This window comes from Zingiber officinale, chromosome 9B (assembly GCF_018446385.1).
Source record: "Zingiber officinale cultivar Zhangliang chromosome 9B, Zo_v1.1, whole genome shotgun sequence".
NCBI classification, from domain to species: domain Eukaryota; kingdom Viridiplantae; phylum Streptophyta; class Magnoliopsida; order Zingiberales; family Zingiberaceae; genus Zingiber; species Zingiber officinale.
The window spans coordinates 78,183,379-78,194,677 of record NC_056003.1 but is presented as its reverse complement, the minus strand read 5'-3'; the positions used below and the strand labels follow the sequence as shown (position 1 = coordinate 78,194,677).

At 40.5% G+C, this 11,299-nt stretch overlaps 1 long non-coding RNA gene across 1 annotated transcript; it reads left to right on the top strand.

Annotated features, from left to right (window-relative positions):
* Positions 1-1,292: 1,292 nt before the first annotated feature.
* Positions 1,293-11,058, top strand: LOC122025766. Its single transcript, XR_006123826.1, has 3 exons — positions 1,293-1,394; positions 10,783-10,898; positions 10,992-11,058. It is a non-coding gene; the product is annotated as an uncharacterized LOC122025766 (long non-coding RNA).
* Positions 11,059-11,299: the final 241 nt, after the last annotated feature.

Genomic DNA, 11,299 nt, shown 5'->3' with positions numbered 1-11,299 from the left:
TTATTCCCAATAGCCCTTCGGCCTAGAGGAACATCGACTAAATCCCAAACTTGATTCTTTCTCATTGAATCCATTTCCTCATCCATTGCAAATTACCCTTTTTTTCTCTCTCTAACGGAGCATCTTAATGCTTCCTCTACCATTTGAGATTCACTGCATCAATTGAGAGTGTGATTAATGCCTTATTCTCAATATCAAGCCATTTCTTCGTAAGTTGGATTATTGAGAAGTCAACTTATGACTTGGCAAATCACTCCCATTGGGTTGACTAAACTTAGGCATCTCTTTTGACACCTCTCTTGTTGATAATATCTCATCCCCTCAAAGAGGAACACTTTTATCAACATTACCTCTAGTTGGAAACTCTGTTTCAAGAAAAATTACATCTCTTGAATCTATTACGAAGATGGTTCCATCTAGTTGCTCATCTACACTACCATAAAAATGGTTTATTAGGATATTTCGTGATGACACTTATTATAAAATGTCATTATAAATCCTTTATAACGATATTTATTAAAACTAATTAATTTTAAAAATATAATATTTGATTAGATATTCTATCTTAACACATTTTATAAATGTCATCATACATAATAAATAGTTCCCTTGGGGCGATGCGATGGTTAAGACATGGGGTGTTGCCACATGAGGTCTTGGGGTCGAAACTCAGCGTGACCGAGCATAACCTCCCCCATGTCTTGGCAATTTGCACTAATAACTAGTAGCCACCCATGATTTACATCCTCCGTGTTGGCCTAGGGACGGGTTGGCAGGGGCGCTGGGGGCGAGCGAATCACCTTTTGCCACATCATACATAATAAATATATTAATCTAACTTATATCATGTAGTGTTTAACCTAGATGAGATTAACTTTTCCCAAACGCCCGTGCCCCGTCTCCAACACCACCTCCGCAGGCCTTGACTTTTCCTAAACGTGTGTGCCCCGTCTCCACCACTGCTTCTCCTCGATCGTCTCCGCCGCTACACCTCGATCGTCTCTGCCGCTGCGCCTCGATCGTCTTTGTCATGCCCCATCTCTGTCGTTGTTGTGCCCCATCTTTATCCATTCGCCGCCATGGGTATATCTGTTCATCTCTACTATCCTTAATTGTTTTTTGTTCTTTTTTTTGTTTCTTCTTTCATTTGTTTGGTATGACTTTTTGCAGCCAAGATCAAGATCGGCATCAATGGAAGGCTTTATTTTTTGTTTCACAGGAGTGTCTTTTTAATTACGACTGTCGATCTTGGTTTCTGTTGGGTTTATCTTTTGTTTTGTTGGCTCACTATAGCTTTTGGTAGGATTGGGCGATTGGTTGCCAGAGTCACGCTCCAGAGTGAGGATGTGGAACTCATTGCCGTCAATGATCCATTCATTACCACCGATTACATGGTACTCTTTAGCGAATCGATCTACCTATACGGTTACTTTTTTATGCTTTCTTTTGGCTTTACTAGTCTGATTTGTATATTTATTGTGCTTTGTTCAATTATCTTCCATCAAAATATATTATTTAGAAGTGGATTGTCGCTACATATATATTGTTGGGTTTTTCAGGCCACGAAAACCCCGAATCACCCTAGCCAACGGATCTCGTGCAAAGAAAAGATTTCAAAACAAAATTACGAGTACGAGTTTCTACTTAGATCTACTCCTAGATCTACATGAAAAGAGTTATACCTTCGGTGCGTGCCCTTTGCGTATCCCGCTCGTTCAAAATGCCGGATCTCAAGAGTATCAAGATAGATACTCCTCTAGAAGTATCCACACGGACTCGAAGGTGGAGAAAAACACACAAAGAGGTGTGCTAGCACCTATGTGTGGTTCGTCCAAGTTGAGGAGGAGAGGGAGAGGGAGAGAGCTCCAAGAGGAAGAAGAAGGAATAATGCACTTGAATGAGGAAAATCAATTTGATTCCCATTCAAAAGTGGTCGGCCACTTTCAAGTTGTGTAACTCCGAAAAAATTGCATTAAGTGCAATTAATGTGAAGCTATTAAAGAAAATGGCTTTGTAACTTCCATGAGGTGACACCTATGATGATGTGGAGTAACATCATTGGTCCACATCAATGCCAACTCACAATGAGGTGGCATAAAGTCAAGTCAAACTTGACTTTTAATCTTCCTCTCAAGTCAAGTCAAACTTGACCAAATCTCTTCCATGGTTGATCTAATCTAACCATTTGATTCAAGCCAACTTAATATAATGAATCTAATTCATTAAATTAAGTTGATTTAATGAGTCATAATCTAAATTAGACTCATTGAATACATGAATCCACTTGAGTCCAACTCAAGTTAGCCCAATTAGGATTACTCTTAATCCAATTTGATTCATCAAATGAATCTAATCCTCTTGGTTCATCATATGAACCTAATCTCCATCTAATTGTCCTAAGTGAGTGACCCTTTAGGTTCTTGTAACGTTGGCAATGCCCTAAACTCATTTAGGAGCATAAGTAATGAGTGGTATCTAGCAACACATCATTACTACGCAAGTTACAAGAATGTTGAGATCCAACATCACCTTGTGACCACTAATTGTGACTCCTCACAATATATGACAAGTGTCCTTCTATCCTAGACATCTAGATTGGTCAATGTGAGGCATAGACCGTGTCATCCTCTGACCAATCTAAATCTTGAACTCCAAGTAGACTCACTAAATCAAATGAGCTCAATATCCTATATTGACTCATTTGGGCATGGCCATGCACTTCGTGGTCTCACTCTATCAAGAATACCGATGTCTCTCGCGTCATATAGGAGGGATAGATCCCATCTACATCACTCACATCCCTCTGAATAATTTGGTATATACGCAGTTATCGCCTTTATAGTCCACCCAGTTACGGGTGACGTTTGACGAAACCAAAGTACATAACTCCTTATGTAGGGATCTATGGTGACTTCAGGTCTAAGGACTAGTAGTCATACTAATAGCCACATGAGAAAGTATATGACACTCATATAACGATCCATGATACTTTCTCATGGCGGGTCATTCAGTATACATTCTCTAATGTATACCCATGTGTCAACTTGATATCAATATATCCATGACTTGTGAGATCAAGTCATCGAGTTGACCTACATGCTAGTGTTATTGCATTAACATTATCCCTGAATGTTAATACTCGACTAGGAATGATTAAGAGTAGTGTTCCCTATATCATCTCACTATCGGTTCAACTAACCGATTGATATAGGTGAGAACCGTCTACTCAAGGACATTATTATACTTAGTTTATTTGGCACCAATACAAGTAAGTATAATAACCAAAATCCAAATGCATTTATTTATATAGAATATGATACAATAAGTCCAAAATACAATCATCAAATGATTAGCTCTAGGGCTCTAGCTAACAATCTCCCACTAGCACTAGTGCCAATCAGTGTAGGCTCTAAGCCCAAATGACCTAGTGTGACCATCATGCTTCTTCTGTGCCAAAGCCTTGGTCAAGGGATCTGCGATGTTAGCCTCTGTAGGTACTCTGCAAATCTTCACATCTCCTCTCTCGATGATCTCTCGAATGAGATGGAAGCTCCGTAGTATGTGTTTGGTCCGCTGGTGTGAGCGAGGTTCCTTCGCCTGTGCTATAGCTCCATTGTTGTCACAATAGAGCTCAATGGGGTCAACAATGCTAGGAACCACCCAAGTTCAGTGATGAACTTGCGGATCCAAACTGCCTCCTTTGCTGCCTCTGATGCGGCAATGTACTCGGCCTCTGTCGTAGAATCAGCTACTGTGCCCTACTTTGAACTCTTCCAACTGACAGCACCACCATTAATGCAAAATACGAACCCCGACTGCGATCTATAGTCATCCTGGTCGGTCTGGAAGCTAGCATCACTGTAACCCTTTACAGCTAGCTCATCATTGCCTCCATATATCAAGAAATATTCTTTAGTCCTTCTTAAGTACTTAAGAATATTCTTGACCGCTATCCAGTGACTTTCACCTGGATCTGACTGGTATCTGCTCATCATGCTCAAAGCATACGAGACATCAGGTCGAGTACATAGCATGACGTACATGATCGATCCTATGGCTGAGGCATAAGGGATCTGATCCATGCGGTCTCTCTCCTCTCTAGAAGAGGGACCTTGAGTCTTCGAAAGACTCACGCTATGTGACATCGGCAGAAATCCCTTCTTGGAGTTCTGCATGGCAAACCGTAGGAGTACCTTGTCAATGTATGTACTCTGACTTAGGCCAAGCAATCTCTTAGATCTATCTCTATAGATCTGTATCCCTAGAATGCGGGATGCCTCACCTAAGTCCTTCATTGAGAAGCAACTCCCTAGCCAGGTCTTGACAGACTGATGCATAGGGATGCCCTTCCCAATGAGTAGTATGTCATCCACATAAAATATGAGGAAGACAACTATATCCCCTACAACCTTCTTGTAGACACAAGGCTCATCTTCGTTCTTGATGAAATCAAACTGTTTGATTGCATCATCTAATCGAAGATTCCAGCTCCGAGAAGCTTGCTGTAGTCCATAAATGGACCTATGCAGCTTGCATACTCTGCTAGTATGCTGTGGATCTACAAAACCCTCAGGTTGTGTCATGTACACATCCTCGAGTAGGTTTCCATTCAGAAACGCGGTTTTGACATTCATCTACCATATCTCATAGTCATGGTAGGCTGCAATAGCAAGCATGATCCGAATGGACCTAAACATTGCTACTGGAGAAAATGTTTCTTCATAGTCAATACCATGAATCTGCTTGAAACCTTTAGCTACCAAGCGACCCTTATAGATAAGTCCATCCATGTCAGTCTTTCTCTTAAAGACCCACTTACACCCTATGGGTTTTACCCCTTCAGGTGGATCAACCAAAGTCCGTACTTGGTTGGTGTACATGGATTCCATTTCGGATCTCATGGCTTCTAGCCATTTTTCGGAATCTGGTCTCATCACAGCTTCCTGATAGGTGGTAGGCTCATCCTCTATGAGCATAACGTCATCATGGTCAGACAAGAGAAATGAGTATCTCTCAGTCTGACGACGTACCCTATCAGACCTGCAAAGAGGTATGTCTACTTGAACTGGTTGTTGTTCCTCAACTCCTTGTGGAACAATATCATCCACAACACTTTGTGGTTCCAGTTCAATTTCCATCGAGCCATCAGTGCTATTGTTCGCATCTTGAACTTCTTCAAGATCGAACGCGCTCCCACTAGTCTTTCTAGAAACAAAGTCCCTTTCTAGAAAGACCCCAGTCTTTGCCACAACTACCTTGTGTTGACTGGAAATGTAGAAGTAATATCCCTTAGTTTCCTTGGGATATCCAATGAAAAAGCACTTGTCAGATTTGGGTCCTAATTTGTCTGAGACTTGACATCGAACGTAAGCCTCACAACCCCAAATCCTCATGAAAGACACCTGGGCATCTCTCCCAGTCCATATCCTATATGGTGTCTTTATCACGGCCTTGGATGGAACTCGGTTGAGTATAAAAGTTGTCGTGTCTAGAGCATAGCCCCAAAGGTATGTCGGAAGATCTGTGTGACTCATCATAGATCGTACCATATCTAATATGGTACGATTCCTCCTTTCGGATACACCATTCCACTGTGGTGTTCCAGGAGAAGTGAATTGGGATAGGATCCCACACTCTGCTAGATATATAATCACGAAACTCATGGCTAAGGTATTCTCCACCTCGATCGGATCGAAGTATCTTAATACTCTTGCCAAGCTGGTTCTGTACTTCATTCTTGAATTCTTTAAATTTTTCAAAGGATTCAGACTTATGTGTCATCAAGTACACATAACCATATCTACTGAAGTCATCAGTAAATGTGATGAAGTATCTATAACCTCCTCTAGCAGCAATATTGAAAGGGCCACATACATCACTATGTATGAGTCCTAACAAATCAGTTGCTCTCTCGCTGTGCCCACTAAAGGGAGTCTTGGTCATCTTGCCTCGTAGGCATGACTCGCATATCTCATATGATTCAAAATCAAATGAGTCCAACAAACCATCCTTATGGAGCTGGGATAAGCGCTTGTCATTTATATGACCTAAGCGACAGTGCCAGAGGTAGGTTTGGTTCATGTCATTTGACTTGAACCTCTTGGTATTTACGTTATAGATAGGGCTCTCAAGGTCTAAAATATAGAGTCCGTTTATCAGAGGTGCACTACAATAGAACATATCGTTTAAATAGACGGAACAACATTTGTTCTTTATAGTAAACGAGAAACCTTTCTTGTCCAAACAAGAAACTGATATAATGTTCTTAGTTAATGCAGGCACATAACAACAATCGACTAACTCTAGTACAAGCCCAGAGGGCAGAGATAGACAGTAAGTCCCTACAGCAACAGCAGCAACCCGTGCTCCATTGCCTACTCGTAGGTCCACCTCGCCCTTTGTCAATGCCTTGCTATTTCTCAGTGCCTGCACATCAGTATAAATGTGAGAAGCACATCTAGTATCTAATACCCATGATATAGAAATAGATAGATTGACTTCTATAACATATATACCTGAAGTGGAAGTCTCACTTCGCTTCTTCTTAAGATCCTCCAAGTATACCTTGCAGTTCCTCTTCCAGTGCCCGGTCTGACCTCAGTGGAAGCAGGTAGAATCCTTGGTGACCCCTCCTTTAGGCTTCAGTACCTTGCCTTTGCCCTTGGCTTGGGACTTTCCCTTGCCTTTGGGCTTGCCCTTGCCCTTATGTTTCTGAACCATCAGAACAGTGTTGGGCTTCGCCTTCTTAAGGTTTAGCTCAGCAGTTCTTAACATGCTAAGCAGCTCGGGCAGTGGCTTGTCAATCTCGTTCATATTATAGTTTAGAACGAATTGACTGTAGCTATCCGGCAAGGATTGCAAGATCAGGTCAGTGGCTAGCTCTTGGCCAAGAGGGAACCCCAACCTTTGTAGGTTCTCTATGTACCCAATCATTTTGAGTATATATGGGCCTACGGGAGCCCCGTCTGACATCTTGGCCTTGAGATCTCAAATCTCTCATGCCTCGCTTGTCCTTGATACGGTGACGAAGATGTTCAACCATATCATAAGCGCCCATTAACTCGTGTTGCTTCAAGCTCGAGTTCATGGTCATGAGCATTAGACAAGACACATCTAATGCATCATCTTGATGCTTCTTGAAAGCATCTCGGTCATCTCGCATTGGCAGGAGGAGCCTCGGAATGGGCTGCTCCTACAGTTTACGTTCTTGGGTGAGAACTATTCTCAGGTTCCTGTACCAGTCCAGGAAGTTTGCTCCGTTGAGCTTGTCCTTCTCAAGGACAGATCGCAGGGAGAAGGTGTTCGTGTTCGACGTCATGGCAATTCTACAACAGAAATAAATGCATAAATAAGTATCATATTCTTAATTATTTAATTAGGCCTTTTAACTAAATGATGCTCCCACTGAATTCTATAATTCATGTGGGACAATATCCACATCATATTAACCCTTGAGTTAGCTTTGGCTAAAACGCCCAAGATTTAGTATGATCGGTAGGTAAAGATTACCAATTACATCTCTATACAACTCTTGTTTATAGAATCAAAATCCGCATTTATATTAAAACTCGAGTTAGCTTTGGCTAATACGCCCGAGAGTTAATATATATGTGATTTTGACCTAACTTTCCAACCGTTGGAAGAATGCCTATAGTTATACTCGATCCAACTGAGTTAACTAGGAATACTCAATCTAATTGAGTTGTACTCACCCATGCGTTGATAGGTGGGACCAAGATTGTCCCTCCGTACCCTACCAAGATAGTATGTATTGCTCTGCTTTGGCAGATTCAACAACTACATGCGATCGAGGTAGTGGTATGTATCACGGCATGGTAGGCATTACGAGTTGACGTGATTTAGATCTAATCTAAACGATGATGTGTATCATATACTCGATAGATCTAATCTAATCGAAGGGTGCATCATGTGCACGACTTAGATCTAATCTAATCGTTAGGCACTAATTAATTACTTAATTAACTAGCATTCATCACATACACACAAAAGCAATTAATTAAATTAATTTGTGATTTAGTCATGGCCCTACTACGATCTTCACAAGCCAATGAGAAGATCGGATGGTCAATCTAAGGTCAATAGCTTCTCAAGCTTCTTCCTTTGACCACCTTGTGTTGCTCGCGCCCTCCTCGTAATTCCGTCTCGTGTGGACCTTCCACCGCTTCAAAATTACATTACAATTTTGAAACTCGAGTTACATTCGAGTCTAAATCTAATTTACAACCAAAATATAAGAGAAAGGCACGACGCGCAGGTCGCGAAAATAAAATAAAAATAAAATACAAGCACGCACATCACATAACGGCACGCAGGCCGTATTATGAATTACAACACAATTGTCCAATCGAATTGGGTCTTTGGGCCATGACTATCACAAAAATAATATATAATTCAAAATTATTTATTTTTCATAATTTTCTGTAATTTTTCATAATTTTTACAGATTTTATGAGTAAATTTTTCCCGGCGGTCCCGATTAGCGATTTCGGGCGCAATCGCAGAGCAAATCCCCTTGCGGGGTTAGGGGTAGTACCCCTACCCGCGATCTAACCATCGCGAGTTGCTCCTAAGCGATCCAAGAGCGCCTTAGCCCGCTGTCCCAAAAGATTTTGGGTCGATACATTACTATTTTTGGAAAAACTTCTCGGTAATCGAAGCCTACAAGTGTCGAAACACTTGTGCTTCGCTTCTACGAGAAAATTACCCATTAAAACTATAAAAACATGAATTTATAGAAAGTTTACAGATCTATATTTTTCATAAAAATATGAATCTAAACTCGTACTCGCTTCGCACGTGGCTCTGATACAACTGTTGGGTTTTTCGGGCCGCGAAAATCGACTTTTCGCGTCGCGGAAACCCCGAATCACCCTAGCCAACGGATCTCGTGCGAAGAAAAGATTTCAAAACAAAATTACGAGTATGATTTTCTACTTAGATCTACTCCTAGATCTACATGAAAAGAGTTATACCTTCGGTGCGTGCCCTTTGCGTATCCCGCTCGTTCAAAATGCCGGATCTCAAGAGTATCAAGATAGATACTCCTCTAGAAGTATCCACACGGACTCGTAGGTGGAGAAAAACACACAAAGAGGTGTGCTAGCACCTATGTGTGGTTCAGCCAAGTTGAGGAGGAGAGGGAGAGGGAGAGAGCTCCAAGAGGAAGAAAAAGGAATAATGCACTTGAATGAGGAAAATCAATTTGATTCCCATTCAAAAGTGGTCGGCCACTTTCAAGTTGTGTAACTCCCAAAAAATTACATTAAGTGCAATTAATGTGAAGCTATTAAAGAAAATGACTTTGTAACTTCCATGAGGTGACACCCATGATGATGTGGAGTAACATCATTGGTCCACATCAATGCCAACTCACAATGAGGTGGCATAAAGTCAAGTCAAACTTGACTTTTAATCTTCCTCTCAAGTCAAGTCAAACTTGACCAAATCTCTTCCATGGTTGATCTAATCTAACCATTTGATTCAATCCAACTTAATATAATGAATCTAATTCATTAAATTAAGTTGATTTAATGAGTCATAATCTAAATTAGACTCATTGAATACATGAATCCACTTGAGTCCAACTCAAGTTAGCCCAATTAGGATTACTCTTAATCCAATTTGATTCATCAAATGAATCTAATCCTCTTGGTTCATCATATGAACCTAATCTCCATCTAATTGTCCTAAGTGTGTGACCCTATAGGTTCTTGTAACGTTGGCAATGCCCTAAACTCATTTAGGAGCATAAGTAATGAGCGGTATCTAGCAACACATCATTACTACGCAAGTTACAAGAATGTTGAGATCCAACATCACCTTGTGACTACTAATTGTGACTCCTCACAATATATGACAAGTGTCCTTCTATCCTAGACATCTAGATTGGTCAATGTGAGGCATAGACCGTGTCATCCTCTGACCAATCTAAATCTTGAACTCCAAGTAGACTCACTAAATCAAATGAGCTCAATATCCTATATTGACTCATTTGGGCATGGCCATGCACTTCGTGGTCTCACTCTATCAAGAATACCGATGTCTCTCGCGTCATATAGGAGGGATAGATCCCATCTACATCACTCACATCCCTCTGAATAATTTGGTATATACCCAGTCCACCCAGTTACGGGTGACGTTTGACGAAACCAAAGTACATAACTCCTTATGTAGGGATCTATGGTGACTTCAGGTCTAAGGACTAGTAGTCATACTAATAGCCACATGAGAAAGTATATGACACTCATATAACGATCCATGATACTTTCTCATGGCGGGTCATTCAGTATACATTCTCTAATGTATACCCATGTGTTAACTTGATATCTCTATATCCATGACTTGTGAGATCAAGTCATCGAGTTGACCTACATGCTAGTCTTATTGCATTAACATTATCCCTGAATGTTAATACTCGACTAGGAATGATTAAGAGTAGTGTTCCCTATATCATCTCACTATCGGTTCAACTAACCGATTGATATAGGTGAGAATCGTCTACTCAAGGACATTATTATACTTAGTTTATTTGGCACCAATACAAGTAAGTATAATAATCAAAATCCAAATGCCTTTATTTATATAGAATATGATACAATAAGTCCAAAATACAATCATCAAATGATTGGCTCTAGGGCTCTAGCTAACATATATAGATCCAAACTGCAGATCCTATGGATTAGAATTTTTATGCTTTTAGTTTATACTATGTTTCTTTAGCTGTATCTTAGATCTGACTTTCTAACTTGGATACATTTGTAGACATACATGTTTAAATATGATACTGTACATGGGCAATGGAAGCATAACGAGATAAAAGTGAAGGATTCCAAGACCCTTCTTTTTGGAGAGAAAGAGGTTATTGTCTTTGGCATCAGGTGTTTAAAATGCTATTGTCTGTTCTGAAAGAAGTAGCTGTTGTCACTGAATTTTTTGTTGGTGTTATTTACTGAGATTGTGGTTGTGTTTAGGAATCCTGAGGAGATTCCTTGGGGTGAGACTGGAGCTGACTTCGTTGTGGAGTCTACTGGTGTCTTTACAGACAAGGACAAGGCTGCTGCTCACTTGAAGGTAGTTGATGATACCATATGCCAAGTTGCTTTATGATGTTGGAATCTATAACTGATGAAGACTAATCTGAGTTTGCTTTGGAATGAGTGAGATCAATTTGATTGAATGAGGAAGGGTTTATGCTGTTTATACTTAATCTTGTTATTTATGTTTACCTAATACTAGTGATTGATTGAGATTGATTCAATTTAGTAACACGTACATTGAG